A 14,866-nucleotide genomic window follows, 5' to 3' on the forward strand; every position below is an offset into this window, starting at 1 on the left:
CAGACACATATCCTCACAAAAGTTTATCCAGTTGACTGAGACTTTCCTGCTGGATCAGTTCCCCAAAACAAAAAAACTGTGCAAGAACACTAACAGCTGCGGCCTGAACAAAATATGGGTCGTGCCACAGAGCTGAACTTCAGTGTAGAGATCATTTCAGCAGACAAGATAGTAGTGACAAGCCAATAGCCACAGACTGAACCGCATTACCCTGCATAAAACACTCCAAAATGCACATGCCAACTGACAAGGTAACAGTGACAGACTGAATATTAAAACAAGTGTATATCCAAAGGTCACAATCAGTAGGTTACCTGAAACTTTCAAGACTTCAAACAAACAAAAAGACACTACTTCAAGGTTACAGTGATACAACTATTTCATCAGTCTTTGCAGACAAACCATGACAGTAAGTTCAACATAAATACTTGCAAGCACATGACTTTAGACCAAGGTAAACATTCACAACACCAAAATGAAACAGAAGTCTCAAAATATTGTACAACTATAAATATTAACCAAGACTGTGAATGACATTTAACACTAACCCATCAACATATTTATATTGCTGGTTTTTTTCAGAAGACAGGTAAGTGCTTTCAGGAATGAGGTACTAAGTTTAAATCCACAAATTTTACCTACCTATTGTCAAAGTACCATCATTACAAAAGCCTGAGATCTCATTACTTCTGGAGTAGCGTCTCTAGGCTGAATTCATTTATTTCCCAGTAGGTTTGGAGCTGCTTTAAATTTTATTCTCTTCCCAGATTTTCAAAGGAGTTGTACAGATTGAAGATACCGGCTTACTAACGGTCACTGTGTAACACCCAAACCATGTCTTATCACACATTTCAGGAAATACAAGAGAATAGCATAAGCACACAAAGACCTGTAATCCAGCAAAGACAGCAACTAAGAACACTAAAGAGGCACGATCTACATAGTGGAAGAAATACTTTGAAGCAGCTTGAGTCAGTAAGTTTGGGGTTTATTCCAATGATGAACTACACACAAACTAAAGTTTACTGAAAACATGCAATCTTTCCTATCTCCTGAGCATTTAAACTGCACTGCATCCACCAGTGTTTCATGTCAATTCTGACATCTGATTTCCAACTGATTATTTCCAGGAACATCTGAATACCTTCACTTAACATAGCACTGTTGAGCAGACTTACCCAAGGGATAGGCTAAGAACTGCTCCCCTGTATGCAGGAAAATAGTAAAAAGTCAGGGTCATCTCAAACTTTATTCTGTTCAGGGTAAACCTTGAATACAAGGATATCCACACCAAACACCATAAGCAGGACTTGGCACATCAATCCACAGCAAATTGAAACCATGTTGACTACTATGAATAAGTTTTAGGGCAGCAATACCAATGCACCTGTCTCCCTCATACACAGACTTTCAATGTGTTTCATGGCTGTTTAATTATGAAAAGGTGCTGATCAAGAAGAATACAGCACCACTTCAAGTCTTAAATGCCATTGTGTGTAATGTGGCAGACAGTAAATTCTAGCTTTCTACTAAAGCAGCAACATGCTGCTTCAGGATATCCTTTACCATAAATGGAATAGAAAGTAGAAACAAGACAGAGAACCAAGGAACCCACAGAACAAGTTACATCTAAATGCTTATCTATTACTTATATCCAAATGCATATCTATTTCCAGGAAAGTAGGTAACACTAGACCACAGCAACAGACCTGAAAGATGACCTAAGTGGAATGGGAGCAGCACAGCAACAGTAGAGAAACAGTATGCTGAATATATGAAAATAAGGGTAAGTAAAAAAACCTGAAAAACTAAAAGAAGTAGTAGGAAGTGGACTTAATACATCCAAACTGTCATTTGATGTATCTTTAACGATGAAAAAACTACATACTTTGAAAAAAATACACACTGAATGGCTAGATCAGAAGGAGACCTGAGAACTGTAAAATTATTTAGATGTCTGGACCAGGCAATGGAATACAGCCCACTGGTAAATGCCAGTGGGTCACAGCACATATATCAAAGCCATAGAATTCAAATCTATGAAGTCACTAGCTTTTGCTAGCATTCAAGAAATTAAATTGACACAGTAATACACAAAATGTCTAATCCTTTTAAAACAGCATTTAATTACAGATTCTACAAAGTATGGTTGGAAGCAGTCCATTACAGATTTATTACAGCAAATGCTACAGATTTAGTATAGACACTAATGAGAAAAGTCTCTGTAAAGTAAGCAATCATTCTATTTTTGTCTTTGATAAGAGAAGCAGAGCTGCAAAGGCTAGACCTGTATCATGATTATAGTGACTATACTAATCTGTATACAGAAGTAGCACGCAGCCTTCTTAATTTGTAAAGCTACAAGAAATTGAAGGTACAGCAAATCACATATAAACCACAAATCTGAAAAAAAGACAGCCAGAGACAGGAAAGAGGAAGAGATCTCAGGTGCAGGAACAGATCTACTTGATCTAGCACACCACGCAGATGTACCTCTCAGAAACAGACCGCTTTATTAACTACAATAGCACTGATTCTGTTAAGAGGTTAACCAGTCCTGCAAAATACACTTTTTAGTAACAAGTCAGTATATTTAAGGTAATGTTGGGAAGTAGCTTTTAAACTATGTTTCACATATTTACATTTTATTAACCGTTTTTCCATCAATAGCACAAATTCATATTTTTGATTTAATGGAATGTGGGGGTAGTGGGAGGGAAACAGTTCAAATTAGCTTACAGTAAAGCACTGCACATCAATAGAGAGCATCCTCTTGGTCTCTAAATGATACCAGACTTAGCCGAAACTCTGCAAGTTTAATTAACAGCTGACATTCAAAGGGATCTCTGGATAACATCTTATCAAACCCACATCTCAGAGCAGTGACAAATTAGAAATGAGATCCATCCTTGAAGTTAAAGTCAGCTTGTTAGGGCCATATCCAACAGAAATTTGAGTATCTGTATGCATACAGATTTCCCCGCCTCTCTGGATGCCCTCTTCCAGTATTTGCTTATCTGAACTATATGGAATTTCCCTTGTTGCAACTTAGGCCCATTAGCTGGCATCCCATCAATGTGCATCTCTGAGAAGACCCTGGCTAAATTTTCCCCTATGCTTTCCTATTAATTAGTTGAAGATGGCTGTAAGATGTTCCTCCAGCTTTCTCTTTAGACTGTATGCACCCATCCCTGCGCCAGGGGAGGTTCAGGCTGGATGTTAGAAAAAAGTTCTATACAGAAAGAGTGATTGCACATTGGAATGGGCTGCCTGGGGAGGTGGTGGAGTCGCCATCACTGGAGGTTTTTAGGAGAAGACTTGACAGGGTGCTTGGTGCTGTGGGTTAGTTGCTTGGGCGGTGTTGGATTGGTGATGGGTTGGACGCGATGATCTTGAAGGTCTCTTCCAACCTGGTTTATTCTATGTATTCTATGTATTCTCTCAATTTTTCCTTCATTGTTACATGCTACAGCCCTCTAAACTGATGGCTCTCCACTGGGCTCACTCCACTATATCAGTATTTTTATTATAACAGGGTCTATCCAAAACTAGACTAAACACTGATACTTGTGAGACCTCATCTACAAACAGTGGAAAACAATCTTTTCCCTCTTACTGCTGTCTATAGTCTGGCTTAATTAAGCCCAGTGTTCTGCTTGCATTAACCTCTTGTATGTTATCAGTGCCCAGTCTGTGCTATTACAGAATCACAGAATAGTAGGGGTCAGAAGGGACCTCTGGAAATCACCTTCTTCAACTCCCCTGCTAACACAAGTACACCTAGAGTAAGTTGCACAGGAACATGTTCAGAGAAGAAGACGTCACAAGGTCTCTGGGCAGCCTGCTCCAGTGCTGTCACCCCCAAAGAAGTTTCTCCTTACGTTTAAGTGAAACCTCCTGTGCTCTAGTTTCCACATTCTGGAAATGAAAACACTTTACTTAATCATCAACAAGGACTTTAAATGTTATTCTTCATAAATACTTCCTCTTATTTGGTTGCTTTGTTGGTTTTGTTTGGATCTTAAACTGGCATGCAGTCTGATTTGTGCATGTACAGCCCATGAAACAAGTAACTGCATCCAATAGCTGGTAACTGCCAAGTTTAACAGCACACCCAGTTTGTCAAGGCTTCATTGCAGTTTATTTTTTTTAGTAATCACATAATTGCCTAGGTTGGAAAAAACCCTTTAAGATCAAGTCCAATCATTAACCTAATGCTGACAAGTCCTTGACTAAATCATATCCCTAAGCACTGCACATACACAACTCTGAAGTACCTCCAGGGATGGGGACCCTACCACCTCCATGGGCAAGCCATTCCAATGCCTGAAAACCCTTTCAAAGAAGGAAATCCTCCTAACAGGCAACCTAAACTTCTTCGGCACAACTTGAGGCCATTTCTTCTTGTTCTATCACTTGAACAGACCAACCCCCACCTCTCCACAACCTCCTTTCAGGTAATTGTACAGCACAATCAAGTCTCCCCAGAGCCTCCTTTTCTCCAAACTAAACCCCAGTTCTCTCAGGCACTGCTCGTAAGACTTGCTCTTGAGGCCCTTCACCAGCTTTGTTGCCCTTTTTTGGGCACACTCTAGCACCTCAATGTCCTTCTTGCAGTGAGTGAAGGGCCCAAAACTGAATACTGGATTCAAGATGCAGCCTCACCAGTGCCACATAAGAGGCAAGATCACAATCCTAGTCTTCCTGCTGTAATGCTTTTTTAATACTTTATACTTCTGCATGTGCTTAAAGGAAAAACTGTTCTGCCACAGCTCCCAAATGAACATGGCAGCTGCAGACAGACCATTTTCCTTGTCTTTAACAATAACTAACATCAATTATTAGTCTCAATCAGATTTTCATCCCTTTTAAGTACTCAAGTATTGGCTGACAACATAGTATTTTTGGCCCAGTAAGGATAAACTTCTTCAACAAAATTTACCTGCAGTGTTTGCCATTAAACAGATCTAGAAATTCAGAAGAAGGAAAACAAATTCCAATTTAAGTATTTATGTGAATACCATACTACACATAGGAAGGAAGCCCACACACACTACGACCAAGTAAACAGCCAATGAAGCTACCAGTATAACAAAGGAAAGAAAATCTTAGCATTATAAACATAATTATGTAACAAAGGAAGGTGGGGAAAAGAAAAAGGAACTACAAAACAATTCAGGTTCTGCGCTAAGATTGTGAGGAAAGAATGGAAACAGTTCACTGCACTTGCTGACTGGGTGCAAGTTACATTATACAACCAATACTCCAGTTTATCAAACTAGCTTTAAAAAGCAAAAGGTAGCTTCATTTCTGAACAGTAAGATGCATACTGTAGTTGCAATTCCACAACAATAAACCACATCCAGCCTAGGGCAGGACTACTGTGGTTTTGAATTCCTACTACTCTCTCCCACTTTCTCCAGCACAACTCTTCTCTCTAGCTGCTTACACTCAGTCCACCACAAGAGCTAACATGGTAGGAAGCTGAAATACATAAACCAGAGCAAACACCCAACACCTACACAGCTCCCCCACAAATTTCCTTGTGACGATTCATAACTGCCAAAAAAGAACCATAAACTGCCAGCGCTGGTACAAGGAGACAACAATGACATCTCTAACTTAGGCTGGTTTAGACAGTCATGCAACCATTCATGCTTACTTGAATGTAACCTCACAAAACAGTATTTGTTCTAAGCCAATATTTTAAGTCTCAATCTGCAAATGGAATAATCACCTGGAGAATATGAAGTGTATTCCACATCTTTAAGAAAAATCCCAAAAGCAAGAACCAAAACAACCAGAACTATTTAGCTTTGCTAGGGGGAAGCTTTCCAAAGCCTCCTTTAACTTTTGCCTAAGAAGAAGAAAGTGATGCCTTGGAGAATTAACCCAACTCCTAGTTAACCCAACTCCTGACAGGCTACTCAGCAGTCCCTATCTGAATTTGTATCATTTAGGCAATACACAGCACTTGGAAATTAAGCCTTTAACATTGTGGGGCAGTGGGGTAGGAAAAGCATCCTGTTATCTAGTATGTTATTGGGCATATAGCCTCTCCTAGACCAGGACTACGTCACACTAATCTATTCTCTTTTGAGGAACATACTGAGCTTCTCAAGTCTGTTAATAGAAAGCATGTTTTCCACTCCTTAGGTCATTCTTGTTAGTCTCCTCCAAACTCCCCAACTCTTTTTAATCATTAAAAAATGCTGAACTCTGTTCAGATCATAACTGCTGTACTACAAACTGTATTAGTCAGACCAGTTCAGTATTTCTGTTTGTTAATTCTTCAGATAGAAATATACAAACAATAGACAAACAGTTACAATGGCAACAATTCCAACATGTATCCACCATTTGTGCCTGGTAAAAAACAACCAACCTTTGCTGCACCCTCCATTTTCTGTCACTTCTAAATTGCAATTATTTTATGTGCTACAGAGAACTTCTTACCTGGCCTTTCTGCATACTACTTGGCTACTCTAATGAGGCACCATCACTAGAACAAAACCTCACCTTGAATAAACATATAAAAAAATAAATAAAATAACACAACCAACCACCACAAACAAAATGAAACAGACAACCCTCTCCAACCACCCCCCCACACCCCAACCAATGCACACAGTAAATACTGGTTATTAATTCGAAATAGGTCTGGTAAATTCTTCCAACTAAGTAAGAATTCTTACACTAATATAAGTTGGTATATTAATCATCAATTTGTGTCCATAATGATTATTTCAGGCATGACAGACTGCTGGGTTTTCCTCCTCTTTCCACATACATATACCCATAGGGCAAAAGGAAATGAAAAAATATACCAATACCACACCCATATATTGCAACTCTTATCACAGGCTCCCAGGAGCCAAAGTTACTCACCACAATATGCTAGCCACTGCACAGAGTAAGACTTTTCAAAGAGCTAACAACCTAAATATAGAGGGATAACAGATGGACAGACAAAGAGGAGAATACAAGGAAACAGCACCACCATAACCAAATTAGAATTAGCTCTTGTCCTAAGAATGGTGCATTTGAGTTCCAAGGTGACAGGCACAGAGGTGGGTTTTGTCTTTAATAGGCTTTGTTTCCTAAAGTTAGCTTCTTTAGGATAACCAGGTTCCAAGTGCTTTAAAGGATGCACATAGGGAACATCTCCAGCCACCAGAAGCATCACAGGATCTTAAGTCTTTACCTGCCCATGATACCACTTTCTAAACAGCACTTAAACTCTCATTGACAACAACAACAACGTGTAATATCCTTCACAGCTGAACCCTGACTTGAAAGATAAGTAATTTTTTATTTTTATGGTTATGAAAGATGTAAAGAGACCAGACAGTTACAGTAGAAGATGAGGAAAGTACTCTTGTTCAGGATTCTGAAACGGTACCTATTCAGTAGGATCATTTTTGCAGCAACCATGAGAAAAACTGTTAAAAGATACAGAGATGAAAGACAAGGTATGAGATTTAGTCATGTCACTGATTAGCAACTAAATAATGAACACTTAATTGTCTACCAAGAGACATCTTCCTACATGGAAGATGTCTGCTGCCTGTTAGAAAAGCAGCTTGTGCTGTCTCTAGAGCAAGGGCTGGACTATGGACTCTAACCAAGGATCATGACAATGCTGTCCACAAGTGACAGCAGGAAGAGTTTTCCTTTGGGGGAGGAAGAATTGCCTTTGCAGTAGTAGCCGGAGCTAAAGGTCAGACATCCACAGAGTCAGAAGCTCACACACTGAGATTTAGCTAGCATAGGAGGCAGCAAGTTCAGAAGAGAGACTTGAAGGTCATCCATACAGAGATGATAGCTAAGTTTATGAATGAGATTAACAAAATGGCTTTTAGAGAAATTTGATGTGGTACTAGGGACAAATGCCAAACTGAAGAGGTCTTAGAGGGATCTAACGAAATGGAACTCCAGAAGGAACTAAGGTTTTCACCAAGGTTAAACTTTCAAGGAGCAGAAGTTAAAGAAAATAAAAAATAAGACAGTTGAGTGGGTTTTTGTTTAAAGTTCAATACAGTTACATTGCACAGAAGAGCCTAAAGGAACACAGCATGTCAATATGCTTCCAACAAAAGCTGCCAGTGGAAAACAAACAGGTCCATGTTCCTAAGAGTGACTATGAGCCGTAACAGGCCTAAATTTGAACAGCATGCACATAGTTGTTCTATGGGATATGCCAAACTTCACCATCTTCTTCTAATGCCATCTTTCACAACAAAATAACTGAGGAAACTGCATGTAGAAACTCATACAAACTCTTCCATAACACCACTGTCCCCTCCTAATTGATCCCTCTCTCTGATGGCCCCACAAGAGCCAGATGGGTGAACTATGGTACAAGTACCTAAGCAGTTGCTCTCCTACCAATTAACAGAGTATGTGGCAAGTGCACATCACCACTTGGCAAAATGTATTAAACAAAAGGTAGAATTAAGATGATACCCTGCTTAACTGTCAGTAAATACACATTAGGGACTATGCCTTCATAGACTTTAGTACAGCACTAGGTACATGAACCCAAGTATTAAGGGTTTAAGAAGTTACAGTGATACAAACTGAAGGACTCTCATAGTCTTGTAAGAGTTAAGCAAAAAGGTTTATGAACCTTAATGTATAGTTATGTACAAAGTGCCTAACATTTATTTTAGGTAAAGCAGTAACGTATTCTTTGAGAGAACTGACACTATCCCTTCTGCAGAACAGGAATGCATGATTAAGTAGTCTCAACTCAGACATATTTAAAGCAAACCAAAAAAACACAACAATTCTCTTGGGCTTCTGACACTCATTGTGGCTGGGAAGAGCACTAGTAACACCCAAGTACATTTCAAACAATTACTGTAGCTACTCCATTTGGAGTACTGAACTTCTGCACTCCTGCTTCAGGGATGAACCCTTATCATCCCCATCAGATTTTCCAGTGCCTGATGGTGAAAAGGACAGACAAAGAAGTTACCATTAAAACGGCTTCCAAAAGCTTGGGAGACACAAGGACAGAGTGCTTAAGCATTAGGAAAAACTTACAAAATGCAAATATCCTCCCAACACAGAGCAGTTTAAAGATACATTGATGGCAATCATGTCACTGGAGATTCTCAGCTGATCACAAAACTGAATAACCTCTATCAATTTTTGTTGGACTATCAAACACCTGAATTTGACACCTGTATTATAACTAGATTGAATCAATTTTATTCTGAGAGCAAACTGGTATTAAAAAAAAAACAAACACCATCACTGACACATCAAATCCACGAGACATTTCAGGAGAAGACATGAGAATTCCTCAATGGACAGTTATGATCTAATCTGTCTATATAAAGTACAGCCAGTGATCTCATCTACTCCAAGTGTTGATGTTCTCATCCATACAGACATATAAATGCATATGTAATTTGATTGTGTGAATCACACTGAACTACAATGACACAGTTTCACAGAATATTTATTATCTTAAAATGAGCAATTTCTGGAAGCTCACAGAAGACAAACACCTTAAATTGCCAAAATGATTTAAGTATAATTAAGTGGCACTGAAATCCTAGAATCATTTAGATTGGAAAACACCTTTGAGATCTGGGTCCAACCACTAATCCAGCACTGCCAAGTCCAGTACTAAACCCCATCCTTAAGTACCATATCTACAAGTCTTTTAATTACTTCCAGGGATGGCAACTCAACCACTTCCCTGGGCAGCCTGTTCGAATACTTAACAGCTCTTTCCACATACAAAATCTAAACTTCCCTGGGGCAATTTGAAGCCATTTCCTCTCTCCTATTTACTTGTTAATAGGGAGAAGCCACGGACACCTTGCCACAACCTCCTTTCACATAGTTGTTCAGACTAAACAACCACATCTTCCTCAGGTGCTCTTCATCAGACTTGTTCTCTAGACCCTTCACCAACTTCATTGCTGTTCTCCAGACACACTTCAGTGAGGGGCTCAAAAATGAACACAGTATTTGAGCTGTGGCCTCATCAGTGCTGAGTTCAGGGGCACAATCACTTCCCCAGTCCCGCTGCTCACACGGTTTCTGTTACAAGCCAGGATGCTATTGGCCTTCTTAGCCTCCTGGGTACATTGCTGCCTCATATTCAACCAAGTCAACCAGAGCAGCAATGAATGCTCCTTAGCCATCTCAGTGGGGAAACACATGGCAGCAAAGACACAAGACTTCTTAATGTCCTAGAACCTAAGAACAGTTCCACAGAAATTAGGAGTTCTCCAAGAAAAGCAGCAGGATAAACAGCCCAACTGCAGCGCACCTACACAAATGCATGCGGCACAGGAGACAAACAGGAGGAGTTGGGAGCCACTGTGCAGCTATAAAGCTCTGACTGATATAAATTCAACAGTCACAAGCATTAACTGAAGATGTACCATGCAACCACATTCCAGAAGCCTCATACTCCTCCCTTCTACCTAGACTGTCTCTTAGAAGTACAAAACACTATCTGACAAATTTACAAATCTTAGGCCAAAGTTAATAATTTTAATATTAGCATCTAAATTGAGCTGATCATTCATGTATCAAGATACCATCTATTGCAAGCCATACTTGACAGCACTACCTAGTGTAGCCTAAAAGTATGGAAGAAGAGCTATGTTTCCCCAGAACTCTAATCTCGCAGAAACCCAATTAACCTCAACCATTTCAGTGGACAACAAAACTCCTGTATCATACAGAGCTTTATTAATCTCATGAGGCAACTACCACCTCAAATTTCTCAGAATGGACAGCTAACAAGCCTTTAGAGCTGTTCTAAAGTAATTTTCAATCCCTCACCACAGCCAGGCTGAGTTCACTGTGATTTGCATTGTACACGTCTTCTGGAAAAAAAAGAACAGTTCTCCATGAACAGTCAATTTTCCATTCGTAATAACACTTGACATAAATTTTTCACACAACTCCTCAGCTGGCTTTTGTTGCAGAACGTATCAACTGGTTGCAAACTGAGACAAGACCACAACTATGGTAATACGGTATTTAGTCATGAAGACAAAAATGAAAGCTACTGCAAGCGTGCAAGACTGTTCATGATGCTACTGGACAAAAAAATGGTAAGAAATACAGCAAAATCTGAAAGAGGTTGCACCAGTTTTTGTCCTAGGTCCCTTTGTATACTTGAACAAGCTTTGTAGAAGACAAAGGAACTCGCTTTCACTTTTTCACTGGCGTTTGTACATTCTTGCTAATACAAATCCCTCTCAGGATATTATTCCAGGTTAGGCAACACTAGAATGCAATCACACTAATCCTCTCTGATCCCAAATATAACTAATATGAATCAAATGTATTAGATAGTCTAATTAAGACATTCTTTTATTAAAACAAGTTGGCCAGTTTACCTAATAATGTCCCACCATCACTTTTAGTTCACCAATTGTGGTTGAGGAGTTTGGTTCCTAGAGCTGACCTCACAGCAGTAAACACAGATTATATTCCCACATACAACAGCATGGTCTAGCACATTATTTTTTACCTATAAACACGTGCTAGAGAAAAGGCTGTACCACCACCATCACAGTTGGAGGAAGATGGTGTGGCATCTACTAGGATACTTTTGTGCAAGATGTTAGTGTAATTCACAAACAGCTGGCAACTGCATATTGAGGTTTACTGAATCTTAGCTATACAGCTGTTCTTGGCATCTCATCTTTGCTTAGGCAGTCTCAAAAACCCACAGTAATTTTTTCAAACCAGCTCTAGTACACATCATCATTTTGCACTCCCAACACATCACCCTCCCTCTTTACAAAGCATTATTTGCCTTGATCACTCTTGGAAGCAACTTTTAACATGAAGCATCAGAACAGCTGTTAGACTAGAATGTATAATGAACCAGAAGTGAAATTAGATGGTACCCTTACATCCAAGACACTGTAAGAGTCAAAAAACCTCTCAATTAAAATTTTGAAATGATAGTAGGAAGTCAACGTTTGGAACAGGCTACTTTGCTAATAAGAGGGCTTATGAACTCTCTGCATTTTCCATGAGGTTGGCAAATCTAGCATCTCAGAATAAATCTAAATCTGACACCTTCCACCAAAGCAGCGAGGTTTTGCAGAGAGCCACTTTATTCTTTGTGTACAAGCCACCAAAAAGTGACAAAGAAAGTTGCAAGCTACACAAATATGGGAAGTATACTGCCTAGAATGGCAATGGAGGAGAAAAGAAGAAAACCAGTATGTCAGGATACAAGTGGCGGGGAAGACTGCAACACACGAGTCTCTCCTGTGCCAAGCGAAGAACCCAGAGCGCAAGCCAGGCGCTGCCTTTTTGTTTTGTTCTCCGGCTGCACGTTACCCACCAGACCTGCGGGCCCGCTGCGCTCCCCGCGGCGGCCTCTAGCGGCCACGACCCGCGTCCGCATCCCGGCTCCAGAGCTCCCCAAGCCCATACCGCCTTCCTTCTCCCCTGCTGCACTACCCTGCCATTACCAAAGCCTTCCTGTAGCCAAAACCCCTATTACTAAAAGACGCACAATCCAGAGCCAAATTACATCCCAAATCCTACGGACAGGCTGGTAATCAGCCCCTCCTTAATTAACCCAACAGAGATCATAACCTGCTCTGAAAAATCTCACACAGATGAAACACCAAAAATGCCCACTATTAAAACTGTGGGTTTCCCCAGTGACCTCCAGGTTTTTTGGAGTAAGGGGCAAAGCAAACGGCCCAGAAGCCCCACCAAGGCACACTAACTGGAAATCTGTGGGCATAAAAAAACCTGTCTGAATACACAAAGGAGAGATGCTTGAGTATGCTCCATGAATTACTGGGTTATTTTAAACCTTTCACTCCTCTTCTTAGCTAGAAGGCATACAGGCCATGGATTGGAGAAACAAGGGGGAAAATTGAAGATGGCTAAAGATGTCTCGTCAGATTTTAATACACGCTCTAGAACTCTAGAGGGCACCCGAAATATGCCCTCGCCCTCCCTACAGGGCCGGGTAACGTGAGCAGCGGCAGCAGCCCGTCGTCTGCTTGCCGGAGTTGGTATTGCAGGAGCGACGTCTGCAGCAGCAGCGCCCACCCCGAGGAGGCGCCGCCTCACAGCCATTACTGGGGCTTCGCCCCAGGGCAGCAGCTGCTGGACCCAGGAATTTCCCCACCCAACCCTTAAGGCCCCTCCTTCTACCCCTGCCCTCCGAGAATATAGGGGGGTGGGTCAAGCCCTCCCCAAGCAGGTCTAGCAGAGGCAGAAACAAATACATAAACAGCACTCACAATGGAGCTCCCTCTCCTTGTTGGTCTCTGCCAAGGCTGCACCAAACTGGGCCGGAGCCTAAGGAAAAGACAGGGGGTTAACGTGGGGCAGCGAGAAGCAGGCAGCGCCCCCAGGCAGCATTTCCTTTGCCTGCCAGGGCAGGTAACGCCTGCATCACCCATCACTCCCCTTTAATCCCAACCCATTAAATAAATGAATAAATACAAATTGCCCTCCTCAGGGGCAGTGGGGTACTCCTCAAGCAAACCCACTCAGCCTGCCCCCGAGTGAAGAAGGGGAGGACAGGAAGCTGCCCCAGGAATAGCGTCTTCTCTGCTCGAGTGCGGGGGGAAAGGTAGCAGCGGCACCCATGGCGGGGTGCAAACATTACCTCTTAACTTGCCTTAAGCAGCCCTGAACCAGCTCCCCGAGGGGTGGCGAGGCCCTGAGCGGCGGCGGCTCAGCGCCGGGCGAGAGCCTCGGCCTCTCGCACGCTCTCACAGCAGTTGCCCCCGGTCTCGGGCTTGCCCCCCTGCAGTCGGCCAGCAGCACTGCCGCCTCCTGTCCGCCATTAGAGAGACCCAGCCAAACAATACGGGAGCGGAGCAGCGACGGCGGCAGGATCCGCGGAGCGCCGGGCAGGAGAGGGAGGCACCCGCGGGAGGGGGGGGGGGGGGGCGAGGGCGGTGGGTGGGGGAGGCATTGGGGCAGAACAACAGTCGAGGGCCCGGTGGGGAAGGCAAGGAGGGAGTTAAAATAGGAGGCGCTAAAACAGACCCGGCCCTTCCCCCAAATGCCCCTGTCCTCCCCCCCCCCCCCCCCCCCCGCCCTGGGTTGTCCCCGGGCGCCCCCGTTTACCCCGGCCGCCCACCTTCGCGCCACGATGCTTAACCGTGGGGCTGCCCCCGGCGGTGCCCGCGCCCCCTCTGCCGCCGCGCGAGGTGGCGGCGCAGCAACAACGGCACCGTGGGGTACTTAGCCCGGGTAGACCAGAGACGCGGCGGCTACTCTTCCATCCCCGCCCTGGGGGCAGTTCCGCGCCGCCAACCGGCCGCCAGCCCGCCCCCGAGGTGCAGCACCCCAACCTTACCCGAATCCCCACCGCTCGTAGGCACGGATAGCACCCCACCTTCCCACCCCCCGCCTCGCCGCTGGGGACGCACACACTCTGCGCTACTCCTCCGGCGTCTCAACTCTAACTCGGTCCAGTCCCGGGCGAAGCGCAGCTGCTGGCGAAGGGGAGGAGGAACCGGGCCAAGCGAGCTCCGGGGAGATCCGCCTTCCTGCCCCGCCATTGGCTACCCCAGAGGGCGGGCTCTCGCGCTGGGCTAGCGGAGTGGGTGGCCCTCCCATCTATCAGAGCCGCCCGCAGCCGGTTGACCCTATAAACTGCCAATCTTCCTCCTGGCCATGCCTGGGGTTCTTCCCACTGAGATTCATCAGGTCTAAGGAACCCGGATTGTTGCCCACCGGCTCGTTACCCCTGCCTGAGGGCTGCACGCCTTGCACAGCGTGTAGACGGCAGCAACTTGCAGAAGTTGGTGTTGCTGTGTGTTGAGCCGGGTCGGCCACCAGCCAGGAGGTTGCGCTTACCATTTCAGCCTTGCGCTCAGTCCCTGTGGGCGCTACA

The 14,866-nt window shown here is 43.4% G+C and overlaps 1 protein-coding gene across 1 annotated transcript in view; it reads right to left on the reverse strand.

Annotated features, from left to right (window-relative positions):
• Window positions 1-14,396, reverse strand: part of ZMYM2 (zinc finger MYM-type containing 2) — a 94,509-nt gene extending 80,113 nt beyond the window's left edge. The window contains exons 1-3 of the mRNA XM_054164568.1: window positions 14,327-14,396; window positions 13,257-13,314; window positions 8,892-8,948 (exon numbers count right to left, since the gene is read on the reverse strand). The gene's annotated coding sequence lies outside the window, so the exon portion shown is untranslated. The remainder of the gene's footprint in view (window positions 1-8,891; window positions 8,949-13,256; window positions 13,315-14,326) is intronic.
• Window positions 14,397-14,866: the final 470 nt, after the last annotated feature.

This window comes from Dryobates pubescens, chromosome 10 (assembly GCF_014839835.1).
Source record: "Dryobates pubescens isolate bDryPub1 chromosome 10, bDryPub1.pri, whole genome shotgun sequence".
Lineage (NCBI taxonomy): Eukaryota > Metazoa > Chordata > Aves > Piciformes > Picidae > Dryobates > Dryobates pubescens.